Source organism: Pogoniulus pusillus, chromosome 14, assembly GCF_015220805.1.
Source record: "Pogoniulus pusillus isolate bPogPus1 chromosome 14, bPogPus1.pri, whole genome shotgun sequence".
NCBI classification, from domain to species: Eukaryota; Metazoa; Chordata; class Aves; order Piciformes; family Lybiidae; genus Pogoniulus; species Pogoniulus pusillus.
The window spans coordinates 17,902,306-17,919,420 of NC_087277.1; the positions used below are offsets into that span (position 1 = coordinate 17,902,306).

General features: G+C 38.3%; 3 long non-coding RNA genes across 3 annotated transcripts; all 3 read right to left on the reverse strand.

Annotated features, from left to right (window-relative positions):
* Positions 1-3,175: 3,175 nt before the first annotated feature.
* Positions 3,176-8,839, reverse strand: LOC135181065 (uncharacterized). Its single transcript, XR_010304698.1, has 2 exons — positions 8,709-8,839; positions 3,176-5,265 (listed from the first exon to the last, which is right to left on the reverse strand). It is a non-coding gene; the product is annotated as an uncharacterized LOC135181065 (long non-coding RNA).
* Positions 8,840-9,083: 244 nt separating this feature from the next.
* LOC135181067 (uncharacterized) lies at positions 9,084-10,067 on the reverse strand. The gene is made up of 2 exons (XR_010304700.1): positions 9,997-10,067; positions 9,084-9,346 (listed from the first exon to the last, which is right to left on the reverse strand). It is a non-coding gene; the product is annotated as an uncharacterized LOC135181067 (long non-coding RNA).
* Positions 10,068-10,905: 838 nt separating this feature from the next.
* LOC135181066 (uncharacterized) lies at positions 10,906-12,254 on the reverse strand. Its single transcript, XR_010304699.1, has 2 exons — positions 12,192-12,254; positions 10,906-11,364 (listed from the first exon to the last, which is right to left on the reverse strand). It is a non-coding gene; the product is annotated as an uncharacterized LOC135181066 (long non-coding RNA).
* Between the last annotated feature and the right edge of the window lie 4,861 nt (positions 12,255-17,115).

Consider the following 17,115-nt stretch of genomic DNA (forward strand, 5'->3'; position numbering starts at 1 on the left):
TCCTTTACACTGAAAAACGGTCAAGCATGAGGTGTTGGACTAGATGGTCTTTTGAGGTCCCTTCCAGCTCCTAACACTCTGTGATTCTGTGATTCCATGCAAATAGGCTGCTCAGAAAAGCAATGGGGTCATCATCTCTATAGGTCTTAAAAAAATGTGTAGACATAGAGTTCTGAGACATGATGTTGCTCATAGTGCATTTACTGTTAAGGCAAGCAGATATCAAAATGAAGGATGTATTAAGCAAAATGCATTATCTACTCAACTGCAGAGTCATCTGTCCTCAAACTACTGAAAGTAAAATATATCCTAGTCTCTTCATGCTTTAAGTTGATTTATATTGCAAATTTTACTTTGTATTTCCAAAACATTTCGCCACATTGCTTCTGTGGGGATAAGGCACAACTGACTGAGTTAAACCAGTACAGCTTTTGTATGCAAACAGACTCTAAGCTACCCACCTAGCTCTAAAACAACAAATACAAACTGTCATACGCTGTCTAGTCAAAACTAGGAATTGTCAAAGGGAAAGCATGGAAGTATGGAAGTAGTATGCAGTGGAGGAGGAATATGAGAAGGTTGAACCCTGTACTGTGAATCACCATTGACTGTAATAAAAATATGAAGAATAAGGCTGGATTTCCTTCATGACACATTTCCCTGGGTGTTAAGAAGTACATTCTGTGACCAACGTGGTCAACCATTTATGTGCTGGAAGCTGCTTCTGGAAAAAAAAAAAAAAAAGGGGGTGGGGGGAGGCATGCTGCGCCTGGGGGAGGTATGTATGGGGTGTTCCTGCACTGGTATCATTGTGCCATTACCAGGGCATGGCACATTTACTCCTCTCGTTCAAAGCACAGTAGGTTTGCATAGCTGCATCTTTTTCTCAGAGCTCTCAGTCCATCAGACTCCTAAAGTATTCCCCGAACTGTTGACATTATCATAGGCATAGCCTTTGAAGAGGGAAGAATTCACTCTTAGATGGAGCTGCAGTCTAGGCTGACCTGCTCTGCTGCCTCCTCTGGCAGTTCAAACGCTCTTCACTACCTTCACTTCATGAGAATACCCAGTTAATTATTCATCAAGAGTTAAGGCCTTTAAACTCCATTGATTTTTCATGTCTGGCTCTTGATTGCATCTGGTAAATTCATTTCTGTTTGATGGCATTAAGTATTTTGAATAATTAATATGGTAATTTATCTCAGGCTGAGGAGTAAATGTTACCTTCTGCTGGGAGTAGTGCTGGGAGGGGAATACTCTTTAGAGCACTTTTCCCAATTCCTTTAATGTCAACATGGTACTTAATGTAAATGCCTGTCTGACATCTATTGCTTCTATGAGATTCCAGTATGAGCACACATGGGAGAACAAGCACTACATGCACAAGCATTCATTCTTACAGTATACTTTTAATTGACTGAAAAACAATCCAAATGTCTAAGGGTTGTCAAACATGAGAAAAAAAAAATCATTGTCTTCTCAGATCAATAGAAATTTATTTTTATGTGAGTTCTTCAGCAACAGAAATGAACACCAGGATCCAAATCCTGCCAAAACTGATGTTTTACAGTATGCTCTTGGAATCTTAATCTATTATGGATTAAATAAAACAATAATAATGTCTTCTGGACCTTTCTGTCCAGCCCAGAGGAAAGTAATTCACAGAATCACAGAATTCATTTCCTAATGAATATCAGCTTAGGGAAACATTTGTGTTTTCTCATTATTTCCATTATAATGCATCTAATAATCAGAATCATTCATTACTTAGAGTTTTACTTTCTTTTTATCCCATGAACTTCTTTTCTAGACAGGTATTTATGTCCCTCAGGCGTTAATATCATAATCTCCAGATCCTGAAGACATCAGCAAACCAAACTGTTGCACAAACTAATAGAATGCCTTAAAACAAAATAACTCTTCCTTTGATCTGCCTCTGATGAGAAGGCTCTTTTGCCTTGCAAGGTTGTGCTAACACCTCACATTCAGACACTGGAGTAAAAAACATAAGGGCAAAGAGGAAATGCTAAATCACATTTCATTATAAAGATATGATAACAAATCAAGATATGTCCTAAACAACACGCTGAAATAGTCAGTGGGGATTATATACAAGATAAGGCTCTTCAAAGTGTTTTCCATTGTTTTATGATTTCTCTTTGTAGGTTTGACTTCTAAAGGTTTGGGGTGTTGGAGGTTTTTCTTGTGGATTTGTTTGGGTTTTTTTTGTCTAAGCTGATTGCATCTTCTCTGCCCCTATTTTTACTGGCACTTGAGTTTATTTGTGATCTATTTTCTTCAGAACTGTGTATAGTTTTTAAGGGCAGAAGAAAGAACTGAAGCGATTATTTATTCTTGCAGAACTACAGAGATGGAGATGATTTAACCTTCCTTACTCATCAGATATGATTTGAGCAGTATTATTTCTGAAGTTAGACAGCAATACTTCAACACCAGCCATAAAGCTTTGATATTTGCCAGTGTCTGGAAAGTAGTCTCAGCTCCAAAGCATGGCTTCAGCACAACTAGATCTAGCACTAAATGGACATCTTGTTGATATAGAGCTAGCTACCTAGGGCTGCAAAATGGTGCAACTGCAGATTACAGGGACAAATATTCACTTATTATAACATTGCAAAAACTAAAAGAAAAAAAAACCACAAAAAACCCAAATATATCATATTCTTAATTTTTCCCACAAACATAACACTTGCTTGGCACTTGTAATGCCAAAATCTAATGAGGTAGGTGATTTTTATTTATTTTTTTTTAATAAGGTTATCCTATTCAAACAAAAACCTCCATTTGCTGGAGTCTGACTGCAGTACTTCCAGTGAAAAACGCCAAGACAGGAACTAGATAAAAGAAGTAATTTCACTCCCATTTTACAGATAATAAAGCTGAGGTTAGGAGAGACTGAATCATTTATATGTAACCTCACAGAAAATCTAAATATGAGACTGAAATAAGATCTCTTGAATTCCTATTCACTGGTTAGAAGAAAAATACAAAAAAAAACCCCATAAATAAATAAAATCACTCTCAGGAAGTAATTTTGTTGAAACTTGTTTAGCAGAGAGACTAACATTTTTTTATTTATTTTTAAGTGCTATTAAGAGTATAATTTAAATCTTGGCAGTGTTTATTTCAGTGCATTAAACATCATGAGAACATATTTTAAAGATAACTTTCTTTTACTGGTATCTAACCTTACAGTATTTTCATGTCTCACAAAAATAAAGAATTCCACTCAAAATTTTGTGCTTGCCCGGAGCATTTAACATATATGTAAACTAATATTTATGATCCCATCCAAATAGAGTGGACTCTTCAGTTCTTTTCCTTCTGTGCTGGAATAAACAGGCTAATTCATACCCCTTGAAAAAGCAATTATTTAGCAAGATGCTGATTCTAACACTATGTTTGCAGACGCTCAACTGTTTATCTACTTCGCCCACATCCACCATACAGGGCATATGTAGAACACATTGAGTGGCTGGAATTAGAAGAACTGTCTGTGAACTGCTTGTACATGTACAATTTGCACATAATTTGCTGTGCTAATGACCAAATTAGAGATGGTGATAGCACCATCAATATTTTTTGTTGGTGGTTATGGAAGTCATTACTTCATCTGGTTCTTCTATGTCTCAGAGCAGAAATGAAATCAGAAATAAGTTTTTTTAAAGACATATTAGAAATACTTGGTTAAGATTCTAAAACTCAGTATATATTAGAGTGATGGGAAGTTTGGTTTTGAGGACTAGAAGGGATGTTTTTACACACTCTCATTTAAAACACTGATTAAGCACTTGCTTAGTTTTTTGGATGTCAGTGGATCTAAGTGCTTGCTGAACTGTTACCACGTAAGCTCTTCCTTAACCTCAAATGCATTGATGTGGTTTGGTGCATGCTAAACTGTGATCACATCTTTGTTAAGAACATTGGAGTCTAACTGTAATGAGAACCTGTTCCAAGGAGACCAGACAGCCTCAGCACAGGGAAATAAGTAGGATAAAAGCTTGACATGCCAGCTCAAAGAACATCTGTTACTGCATTTCAGAGATAACTGAGCAATTTTAAAGGCAGTGAAATCCTTTGTCGGCTTCTTGTTTAGTCCATAATTGATCTGTAAAGGCTTTTTCAAAGTGCCACCAGAGGAAAGAGACAAATGGGTTCAGAATTTTTATGGTGCTCTAAGTCCTCTTGTGGAAATTCAGCCAAACCTTTTTCAGAAATCTAAGCAACAGTACTCCAGGATTGCCTTTTGTCTGATCAAGATGAAAATGTGGCAGCAGCACTGCTTCTCCCTGTTTATCCCACATCATAGGTCACCACCAAAGAGCACAAAAGGAGTCTAAGGCTTCAGACAGAGTAGTCAACATCTCCAGTTTCTCCAAGGACCAGATGCAAGAGGAGCAAGTGCAGGCTGTGATTGTCGGCAACATTTTAAGCTGCTTTTACTTTTTGGCATCAGCCCAGCTCCCTGTGGGAGTGACTGAGTGTCAATACTAGCAGATATCAATTATAGTTGCTTCTCTTCCTGAGTCTTGAAGAAACTGAGCTGCTTAGAATCGTGCTGCACAGACACAGATGAACCAAAAGAAGTTTGTATTTCCAAACTCTTGACAAACATTGCCATAGTGTTAATCACTGTCATTTGCTAGAAGAAACAATCATCTGAATGTAATCACTTCTTGATTGCTAAAGACATTTTCCTTTGCCTCCAAAACTAAGGTTTGATATTTTTCAGCAGAAATATCTGTTGCAGCTGCCTCCAAGAGCCACAACCAACAGCAGAAGCAGACATTTGTGGTATTTTGGTGTTTCTGTCTAGAAGCATAAGCCCAGAAAGTCAGTAAAAAATGTGTTTGGCATGGAATACAGCCATATACACACATACATGAATATTTCATATATGTATATAATCACCTTTATGAATATTTCTCCCCTGATTTGACCTAAAGAATCATAAGAAGAGTAGCTTTATCACTTGAAGAATGCACCACTATAATCTCCCACTTAGCATAAGATGTGAAGCAGATGCAGAGATGCAAATCTGATAAGCATCCTTTGAGTAAGACCTCTTTCTGCTTTGTTTCAAACAGTTGTGACTGAAAAAGCAATTTTGCACTGTGGACAAGTAATGTCTCTATGATGTGCTTTACCATGAATCTTCACCAGGCAGCTATTAATCTTAAATCACACTCTTATCAAGCGTTTCTTCTTTTATTCCCTCCAGGTGTTGTGATATTGATATCATACCTGTCACAAACAAGACAAACACCATATTTTCCATTGCTGGAAATAAAGATGCCTGAGAGAAAGTGACTTAGAAGGAATTCAGAGATGACAATCTAGGAATGAATGAAAGCACCCAGCAAAAAAGTGTTACCTTCCAAAATCCGTGTAGATATCTCAGTGGTAAAGACCACCAGAGCAAATATACTATGAACATGGTGAAACAGCTCCATAAATCTGAATTCTGAGTAAAATCACCACTCCACAGCTGCATGTGAGAACTCATCAAGTAAGTGCTTCAGTGCATGCCAACATGGAATAAAATATGTGCTTTTCTAAACACTCCATTGGTCTATTTTAGAGTTTGAAGGACTAAAGAAGCACTTATGAAATTATTGCATTGCTGAAAGGCTTGCAAATGAGCTGTCGGAAGTCATCCCTAGCACTTCAGTCAATAAATAACAAGTGAGGGATTGCTCACTTCTATTCCTTACCACTATTTTGCTGTCTAGTATAAGGAATTAACTTCCTACAGAGATAGTAAATACAAGAACATGAAACTTGAGCTGGTTGTCAATGACCTACAAAATTAGGTGTCCTCCCACCCACTTTGTCTGAGATGCAAAGTCAATTACTGAGGTAATAGGTGGAATGAGTTTATTTCTCACCTGAGATTTCTGTCAAGTTAGTAAAACAAAAGTGTTATTCAGGAAGGTTTATTTTCCTTACCAGTGTATATCCTGGATAGCATATTATTTGTTGAAGAATAATTACCTTCTGTTGCTTTACCAGTTAAAGGGAACAAAAAAACACCAGAACCAACCAAACTGTAATGTGTGGCTTCAGCTCTCAAATTAAAAAGGTGAATGGGACCATGGCATAGAATTGGGGAATGAATAGAACTGAATATCAGTAAACCAATGATGATGGATACTAGTATCTATGGGATCTTGTAATTTGGTAATGGCAAACAAAGCATTGAGATTTGAAGCTGGATGAGTGGTAATAAGACATAGATACAAATGCTGATAGTATCACTGGCATGAAAAAAGGTGTTGCAGATGGAGTAGTAGAAACATCTTTAGCTGCTTCTTTTAGTTTTGTTTATAATTTGGAAATAATACTTGGGATATCATAAGTATCTGTTCATATGTCTCTCCCAATAGTTTTGTAATCGTTAATCAATTAAAAAAAAATAAAATCACAAAGTCACAGAATAGCAGGGGCTGGAAGGGACCTTGAAAGATGATCTAGTCCAACGCCCCTGCCAAAGCAGGATCATCTATACCACATCACACAGGAATGCATCCAGGTGGGTTTTGAGTATTTCCAGAATGGGAGACTCTACAACCATCCTGGGCAGCCTGTTCCAATGTTCTGTCACCCTCACAGTGAAAGTGTTCCTCCTCATGTTTATGTGACACTTCTTATGCCTTAAGTAATGAGATACACTCAAAATACCTCCTGTTTTGTCATTAGAAAATGATAAAAAAAATATAGCTAAGAGATATGGCTATGTAAAAATTCCCAATGGAGATAAAGACCATAATATCTACCTTCTAATGCATTAGAGAATTCATATAGAATTTCTATGTGTGGTTATATCTTTTTTTTTTATTATAAATATTTATTATTCACATATAAGAATAAAGAGAGGGAAAGATAAAGATGAATTTACACACGGCTAATGTTTACATTTGCTTAAAGCTTGTCTTAGAACTCAGTTTTTCTCTGAGACCAAAATCAGTCAGCTTTGACCCACAAACGTGTAGCACAGCAAACTCCATTAGCTCCAGTGCTTGCAGAATAATTTATGCACATGATTTTTCTCTTATCAGAAACACTTTAAAAGAAATGTTTCTTCCTGTCTCTTTCTATCAAAGATTAGCTCATCCTTTTTGGACCTTCTCCTCTTCTGAGCTTTCTTGATTAATCAAAGACATCTTCTCTCCCTTACATGTTCAACCCCCTTTTTTCTTTTAATTTATTTTTTTTCTCAGGAATTAGTGTTGGTTCCTCTTCTCAAAGACTTTTTCCTGAACCTTTCCCTCCCTCTATATTCTAATTAAGGAAATTACTTCATAAAAATGGCTGAGTGTAAATAAATACATAACATTCACAGAAACCTTTGCTTTAAATTCAGTATGCAACAAATGGAAGATGGATGGCATTCCAGATCACATCCATTATATTTTCATTATAATGACAACATACAAAGCTCTGACAGTTCTGGACTGAAATTCATACATTAATCAAATGCTGTCTTTCTCTGGCACTTTTTCATTAAAATAGTAGCAATTGAGCTATACCCCTGTAAGTTATTCCTCAACTTGGTCCTTTTCAAGTACAGATGCTATTTAGTATAGAAATATCTCTATATTTCCAGTCACCTGTATTTTCAAAAGCACAGTAAGGAGGAAACAGGAGGAATTATATCTGTTTTAAGAAAATGACTATGAGAGAGGATGATAGGTAGTGTGCCTGACAGCTTACTGTAATTTCTCTAACCCTGTTATGGGGCACTCCAAATCTCTTCCCCCCCACCCCTCCATCTCCAAAGGCTTGAATAGGGGAAGAAGCCGCATAGTGCTTAGCTGCCAACTGAGGTTAGACTACAACAGCATTAACCTTGCATTGAAGCAGATGGTAACACAGGACTAAGCATCTCATAGGACATTCTCTGTAATAATACTGGACAATGTTTCCTCAGGGTTTTGTTGAAAATAGTAACTTTTCAGCAGACTTCTCAGACAACTCTCTTAAAATTTCCAATGATTTTTTTTTTTCTCTACAACTACCTGAAAGGAGGTTGTAGCAAGGCAGGGGTTGGTCTCTTCTTCCAGGCATCCAGTGGCAGGACAAGAAGATATAGTCTCAAGCTGTGCCAGGGGAAGTTCAGGCTGGATGTTAGGAAGAAGTTTTTCCAGAAAAAGTGATTTGCCATCGGAATGTGCTGCCCAGGGAGGTGGTGGAGTACCCACCTTTGGAAGTGTTTAAAAGGAGACTAGATATGGCACTTAGTGCTTAGGTTGTACTTGATCTCTGGGGTCTTTTCCAGCCTGATTAATTCTGTGATTCTGTGGTTTTTAGGACCTATCACTGTTTACAGTAACCACTGAGCATCCTCTGCAGTCGGAGATAGAGCGAAATGGGAAGTCCTTTGTCATCCTTAACTGTAATCTACATTATTAAGTTATTTTCCTAATATTCCCATCTGTCTATATTTTTGCAGTCAGTTCTACCATTTTCATACATAAAGGATCATTTTCCCATCAGCATGGGCTGACTAATGATCAGTATAGCCTTTCTTGAACTGTCATTTCCTGAGCACTTCTAGTGTTTAATTTTTCATCCCTGTATTGCTTTTTATATTTATAAAGCAGACTGAAGAAAAATAGAGAATGATTGTCTTATTTTGTTAAATATGTCATATCACAGGTCTAGAAAAAAAATGCTGACATACTGACCTCAAATAACACATTCTTCCTTCTTCTATACACAGCCAGATGCTCCTCTTCCTTCAGCTGAAACATTTCTGACATCCTCCAGTTCACACCTGTAGATGGAGATGTTCCTGGCAAGCAAAACTGGATGCTGCTCTAATCTGGAAGAGTGTAACTAGTGAACCCAATATCCCGGTAATTTTGCAGGCAAACTATTGTTTATAGCTCCCAGTATTAGCTACTGCAGGAGTTAAGCTTTATCAGTAGCATTATTAGTGCCTGTGATGCAAGAGTTAAATATAGGAAACAGACTAAATTTCCTCTTTCCTTCATTTTTTCACTTATTTCTACCCCTTGATATGACAATATCAGTGAATAATATGAAAAAGAACAAAAAAGTAAGGTTGTTAATTTTGTTTATTGCTTCAAAAGGAGATACATCAACCACTACCACCTCCCAAGGGAGCTCGATTTGCATTTTACTATGAAAGAAATTTTGTTAGACATAGCTGTTTAACACAGCATTACAATTGTTGCCCATCACAAGAACTACTTACATCTGGTGACACATGAATTAAAATAATTGCAGAAGCAACTTCTTAGGTGCTTTGAAAGCATCACAAAAACATCACTTCTTCTGTATCTCCACTACTGAGGCCTTACTAGGAAAAAAACAATGGTAATAAGTTTGGATAAGTGTTTAAGATCCAGACATTTTGCTCCCAAATTTTGTTACAGCCACTTTGTTTACCCTAGACAAACATTCAGCTTTTCTTGTGGAAAGAAATACTCTTAACCTTTGGCCTGAAGAAGAGGAAGCTGAGAGGAAACATCACTGCACTCTACAGCTACCTGAGCTATTGCTGGCCTCTTTTCCTAAGTAACTAATGACAGTAGCAGAGGCAACTGGCTCAAGGGAAGTTTAGATTGTGTATTTGGAAGGATATCTTTACTGAAACAGTGGTCAGACACAGAAACAGGCCACCTTGAGAAGTGGTGGAGTCACCATCCCAGAAGGTGTTAGAAAACATAAGCAGATGTGATACTTCAAGACACAGACTGGTGATCATGGAATTGCTGGATATAAGGCTGGACTTGATGATCTTAGAGGTCTTTTCCAACCTTAATGATTCTATGATAACCACTGGGAAGAAAATCTAACAAATTATTAAAATTACAGGAATGAAATCATTCTGTGTGTAGAGCAAAAGCTCCTATTTCCACAATTTATATCAACAGGACTATAACAGTGTGGATATTTCAATTGTTGTCTCCTATGATTTAGAAACACTAATTGCTGTGTGTAACTTACCTCCTGATTCACTGGGGTGTCTCTTTCAGCCTGTGCTGTAGATGAATCCAAACTTGCAACAGTTGTCCTTGGTTGTAAAACTGAACTGTTTCCTTGTAGGCTCTTGGATAGGCTAAAATATTCAGGATGAACTCAGAAATGGATGAAGAATTACAGACAGAGATTCCAAACAAACCTTTACTTTGAACTTTTTTCTATCATGAAGCTGGCTAATTCCTGAATGTTTTGAAGCGGTCACCACCATGTGCACTGGTTTGCAGCATCCTGCTGTTCTCTTTGGTCTCTCTTTCTGGGCAGCTTCCAAGACATTATATGCTGAAACGCTTCAGTATACAAAGAAATATGCAGTTCAGTTTTCCACAAGTAGGCAGATATTATAAACAATTTCAGGCAAACTTGCTAGTTCTTACCTCCCATAGGTCTAGACATAGCATGACACAAGCTCAGTCCAATTTCTGAAAGGAGACTCCTCAGAAATGATTTTGAAACTGCTCTCCTCCTCACTTTGCCCTTCAGGACATTTCTTTCTAAGGAAGGAGACATTGAAAAAGCAATGGAAAAGGACATGAGAACTCAGCCTCTGGGCTCCTAGCAGGCATAAAGGAGAGGTATCATTTCAAGAAAGGTGCTATAAATCACCCAGACAGGTGAACCACCATGGTTCAATACCTGAGAGAATTAGCCATGGTGGAGGTGTTTTATGATGACCTGGACAATGAGTAGGTACCCAAAGATCCAGATGAAGTCGGCAGAAATTTGTATGGAGAACATCACTGTCATACGCCAACTCATGATCAGGAATGACCTGGTAGATGAATTGACTGGTGGACTCCAGCACTACAAAGAAAGAATGACACCTTATACAGAGCTGCATCACTGAAATCAGCTAGAGAGGTTCAGAACCAGCACTTCTTGAAACATTTAATTTGCTTACTTTTATTTGAGGAGTAGTAGTCTCATACATAGGAAATTTGTAGTGCAACTCAGTGAAGAGAAAAAAGGGATTTAATTTAATTATCCTCATAATAAAATCAGTGATTTAAAGACTTCTATATTCTCCTTTAAATACTGAATTCTTCTTCTCAGCTCCTGCCGAGACCATGGAGAAATGTATTTGTGAAGGAAAACTGCCGTATTGGAGAAGTAATAGTATCCCACAAACAACCAATAACCCAAAAAGTAATTATTGGCCAAGATATTTTTCTTCACAGCATTAATTTAAGAGGATCTCTGAGTTTGATTTTGTCATACACATTATACAGGAAAAAAAAAAGAAAAAGTTGTTCACTAACACAGTGAATGAGGATCTGAAGCAGAACATCTCCTCCTTTACTTCCCTAAACTGGTTTGCAGCTTGTATATAGGGGTCTGAAAAAAAAACAACAAAAAGCACAACCAACAAAAAAAAATAAAACAAACCCAAGCCAAACCCAAAACAACATTATAATATTGATTGCACATTGTTATTCTGCTTCAGTGATTACATACACCAGCCACACCATCAAAACATTAAGTTCTGATTAGTCATGCTCAGAACCTAGGAGCAACACACTGAGCATTTATTTAAAGTATAGGTATAAAGATCAGCTCAGGATTTATTCTTAAATTAAATGGAAGTTGTCCTTTGACCTTCCATTTGGGCTTCAATTTCTTTTACTTTGATTTCTCCCAGTTCCTTACAGTTCTCAACACTGACAAAAAAATAAACTACCCTGGGGCCAGAATCTGCAGTTCGGGAGCTGTGAATGTATTTAAGGTGGAGGTGCTGTGTTGGTAAGGTGAGTTACTTTGGCCTCAGTGAGCAGGGACTCCTTCAGCTAGATCAGGTTGCTCAAAGCTGATCCAACCTGACCTTGAGTGTTTCCAAGGGTGGGGCATCTATTATCTCTGTGGGAAACCTGTGCCACTGTTTCACTACTGTCTCGGTTCTAATCTAAATTTCCAGAGACTGAAATAAATTTGATAGAACCAATAACAATTTTATAGAGAGCCCTTCCCTCTTCCCCCTTCTTTCCCAAAAGAAAGGGATTAGATGTAAAGAGGAAAAGGTAAGCACACCCAAATAAATGAATCGCACTCGATTTGGAAGTTAAAAAAAAAAAGTTTAACAATAGCTTAAAAAAAAACTGTCTGAGGTAGGGAAGTTACAAAGGGCATAGGGAAGAGAAAGCAAATACAAAAGATATAAATACAACCTGATGGTGATGGCCATGTGGTGAAACAAGAGAAACCAGGATGGTGATGGTGGCAAGCACAGAGGCAGGGAGTGAGAAACAGCAAGTCCCCCTGCTTTTATGGATCACTAGGCAGGAAGGGGGAGTGGGCTAACCATCACCTGGTAGTGTTCAGACCCACCCCCGGGGAGGGGTCAAGACCATCTAGGGTCAGATTCAAGGTTACTCCCCCTGGAGGGTTAACCCTATACAACTACCCTCATTGTAAAAAAAAAAAATCTTCCTTATACAAGTCTGAATTTTTACTGTTTTACCTTTTGACCTGTTACTCTGCTGAAAATACTGTCCCTATCTTTTCTACAGACCCCTTTAAGTGCTGAAAGGTCAATAAGGTCTCCCAGGAGTATTCTCTTCTCCAATCTGCACAACCCCCACTCTTGCAGCCTTTCTTCATAGACATCAGTTACAGAGATTTGCTGGAACAGATTCTGCTCTACTTCAGAGCATTTTGCTGTTTCTTTCTTCCCCTGACTTTGAACCTATCAGTCCCAGCTCCTGTATGTCTGTTTACTCCCAAGACACATATACTTTTTATCGGAGAGGTAGCCTCCCCCTTCCTAAAGAAATTTACTTTGTTAGAGAGTGTTGGGCAACACCAAAAATCTACTATTAATACTACTTTCCTTGAAGCTTTGATTTAAAAAAAAACTTGAAATATTTTGAACTGGAAGCAAAAGAAGCAGAAGAGAACATTTGGTTATTGTCTAAAATGACAATATGGAAAAGTGTCATTCAAATAGCAAAGTAGATGAGGAAAGAAAAAAATCATACAGACAATTGTAAGAAGGTCTGAGCTGGCTTTTTATGTCCCCTAGGCCACTAAGATATAACCAAGTTCCAGCTCCAAGATATTAAAAATAATATTAGCACTGAGGAGTACCCAAACTGGTAACCCCAGACTCCTAGTAGTATTTATAACCTGGAGTCCAGTGTTTCATGGATGTGAATACAGACTCAGTATCTGATCGTTATCCACACATCTGTGATCATGGGAAGCTTGAAGTTCAGACTTTTCTGAGAAAGATCTTGTAAAGATCCTGTGCCACAGAGGAAGAAATACTGATTTATGTAGAAACTGTAGAGAAAAATAAAGTAAAATGTTGCAGAGAGTGGTGGTGAATGGTGCCACATGTAGTTGGAGGTCAGTCCCTAGTGGAGTCCCCAGGGATCAGTGGTGGGCCCAGTCCTGCTATGAGCTTTAAGAAGTCCAAGTGCCAGGTTCTGCACATTGGCCAAAATTATCCCAAGCAGCATTACAGGCTGGGGACAGAGTGGCTGGAGAGCAGCCAAGCAGAGAGGGACCTGGGAGTACTGGTTGACAGGTGACTGAACATGAGGCAGCAGTGTGCCCAGGTGGCCAAGAGAGCCAATGACATCCTGGCCTGTATCAAGACCCGTGTGGCCAGCAGGACCAGGGAAGTCATTCTTCCCCTGTATTCAGCACTGGTCAGGCCACACCTTGAGTACTGTGTCCAGTTCTGAGCCCTTCAATTTAAGAAAGATGTTGAGGTGCTTGAATGTGTCCAGAGAAGGCAGATGAGGCTGGTGAGGGGACTGGAGCACAAGCTCTATGAGGAACGGCTGAGGGAACTGAGATTATTCAGCCTGGAGAAGAGGAAGCTTAGGGGAGACCTTATTGCTGTCTACAATTACCTGCAAGGAGGTTATAGACAGCCAGGGGCTGGTGTCTTCTCCCAGGCACTCAGTGATAGAACAAGAGGACACAGTCTCAAACCGTGGCAGGGGAGGTTTAGGCTGGACATTAGGAAGAAATTCTTCGCAGAGAGAGTGATTGGCATTGGAATGGGCTGCTTGGGAGGTGGTGGAGTCACCATCCCAGGAGGTGTTTAAAAGGAGACTGGATGAGGCACTTGGTGCCATGATTTAGTTATTTCGAAGGTGTTAGCTGAAAAGTTGGACTTGGTGATCTTGAAGGTCTTTTCCAATCTGTGATTAATCCAGTGATTCTGTGTATCCATGATTGGGAATTTTTTGCTAGTCTCACTGTCTTTAAGCCTCACTTGTTAACCCAGGCTCCAGAAGAATTAGTGAATAAAATAGCAATCAGAAATGCTATTTCTTGTTAGTGAAAGATTAAACTACAACACTGAATATGAAATGTTTTTCTCAATGTAGGACATTTATGGAAGAACAAACAGCCACAGTTTACACTCCTGCCTCTAAGCAAAATTTTTTGCCTGGGAGAATAGTCTTTGTTTTGGATTAAATGAGCACAGCCTAAGATGTAAAAGACAAAATAAGCCAGGAGGAAATTTCAAGGAATTCTCCAGATGAGTGAGATCATAACAAATCCAGAGCCACTAAGGACTTGGTTGTCATTGTTCCACACAGTCTGGCACTTTTACAGTGATGTGCTCAATGCTCTATCTAGCAGTGCTCAAGCTTTCTTCTCCTTTGCTCTTCTGCTGTGTTCTTTAAATGTTTGGGTTTGATTTTGTGGTTTGGGTTTTGGGTTTTTTTTTTTGGTTGGTTGGTTTTGGTTGTTGTTTTGTTTGGGGTTTTGTTTGGTTGGGTTGGTTGGGTTGTTTGTTTGTTTCCTTATTTTTTTTTTGCTGTTAGTTTCTTTGATTTTATAAAGAAATAATGCATGAGATATTTTAGACTTACTGTTTTAGAGGTAATAATTGCATGTGGTTAAATTTTAATATGTGAGCTCAAGATTTCCAATCCTACTTTTGTACAGTGCAAGGAAGCTTCCCATATCAGAAAACAGCTCTGCCTCTGCCTCTCCTGTTTACTTAGTAGGCTAGGGCACACATACAGAGACATATTTATATAGGCAGATGGATATGCTGAACAGATCATGCTGATATCATGCTCAGTTAACTGTGCATCCTATGTAGTTCTCGAAGTAAAGAATCACAGTATGGAATTTTCAGTCCTCAAAGCATCACACTAAGAGGACAAATAGGCTCCAAATCACATCCTGATCAGTGGGGTGGGAAAGGAGGAAGCAGCATAGCTTAGATGTAACCAAAAACACCCTAAGACTAATTGGCATGGTAAAAATCCACCCCTAGGTGGAGATAGAATCATAGAATCGTTTTGATTGGAAAAGACCTTTAGGATTAACAAATCCAACCATCGACCATGACTATGGTCATTAAACCATGTCATGAAGTGTCATGCCTACATCTCCAGGGATGGAGACTCCACCACCTTCCTGGGCAGTTTGTTCCAATGCCCAAGTACTCTTTCAGTAATTTCTCATAATATCCAATCTAAACCTTCCCTGGTGTCACTTGGGGTCATTTTGTCTGTCTCCATCACTTGATACGAGGGAGAAGAGACCAACACCTGCCTCACTACAACTTCCTTTCAGGGTGCTGTAGAGAGAGAGTTTCCCTTCAGCCTTATTTTCAACAACAACCTCAGTTCCCTCAGCTGCTCCTCAGAAAATGTATTCCCTAGATCCTTCAGTAGCATTGTTGCCCATCTCTGGTCATGCACCAACAATTCAGTGTCAGTCTTGTAGTGTGGATCTAGCACATTAATGTCAGACCTTTTCTGTATAATGAACTAGTCACTAATCAGAGCATGCCCAGGAGGGCATTGCAGTATAGCACAACTTTTCTTTGTTGTAAACTGTATAAAATCCCACACCTCCTCTGAGGATGTGTGCTGCCCTTGCACATTACCCTCCAGCAGCCTTTTCCAAGCAGAAAGTAAATAAATCAAATGTCTGTACTCTGTGTGCCAATGATTTTGTTACACACTGAGAAAAAGCTACATATGGAAACTAGAAGCAGAAATGAGGTCCTGATTATTGTATCTTCTTATATTACAAGATAATTTCTTGTACCATATACTGTCTGTTGTTAATATTTACCTTGGATTAATATTGCTGAATGAAGCCTAGTGCTGCACAGGCAGTACAAATATATCCTGTGTTTAGAAATACTTGCTGTGACATATTTTATTCTGATATCATCATCCTAGAAATGCCTGCATAGTTAATTACCTGGTAGAATAAAATGATGGATCATATTCTTCAATAGATGTAGAAGGCCCACAGGAGACCAGGTTATTCAGTTCCTGTAGTTCTGACATGTATGTTTAAAGGTGCAGCTTGGGTAGCTTCCAGTTTTATATGCTGCCTCCTTCTGATATGATTTTAGGAGTCTATATATACCTCTGTGGCATGGGGAAGCTTCAGTGGCCAGTTCAGAATGATAAATACCTCCAGGCAGGAAGGTGTGGACAGATTTTTTGCTGCAGTTCCAAATTTCTATTGCATTCGTGTCTGTATTGATGGAGGCATTACTGTATACTAGGTGGGAGAAATGGAAATCATTCTTTTCTGTGCCTTTTACCTCTTAAACCAATTGTATCCAAAGTCTGAAACAGGTAGAGATTGTCAGACCCTTGAATGGGTTTTATTTGAAATAAATTAAGAGTAAACAAATAATTTTTAGCATCTGATGAAAAATGAGGTGGTAATTTGATAATTTAAATGGAATCACAACACTAATTTTAATAATGTCCCTGTGAATAGCAGATGGCTTTACCATGATGGATGTCATTAAAGTAAATGATAGGAGCACTTCTGCAAACAAATAGACATTAATTGAATCTTTATTACAGTATGGATGTTTAGAAAAACATATTACACATGTCTGGTATGTTGCAAAAAGTTTTTCCTCTCAATTATTAGGGTATTAAATACCAATCTTTTATTTTATTATTTTTTTTTTTATTATTTCAGAGTTTATAGCTAAGTTAGAAAAATAATCTCCTGAATGTAGATCATTTCTTCATTAGTCTCTGGAGAAAATTATTCTCTCCCTGAGGATGAGTAATCTATATTTCTTCCATTCTTCTGTAACTAGATTGTGTTTGCAAATACAATTGCATTAATAAGACT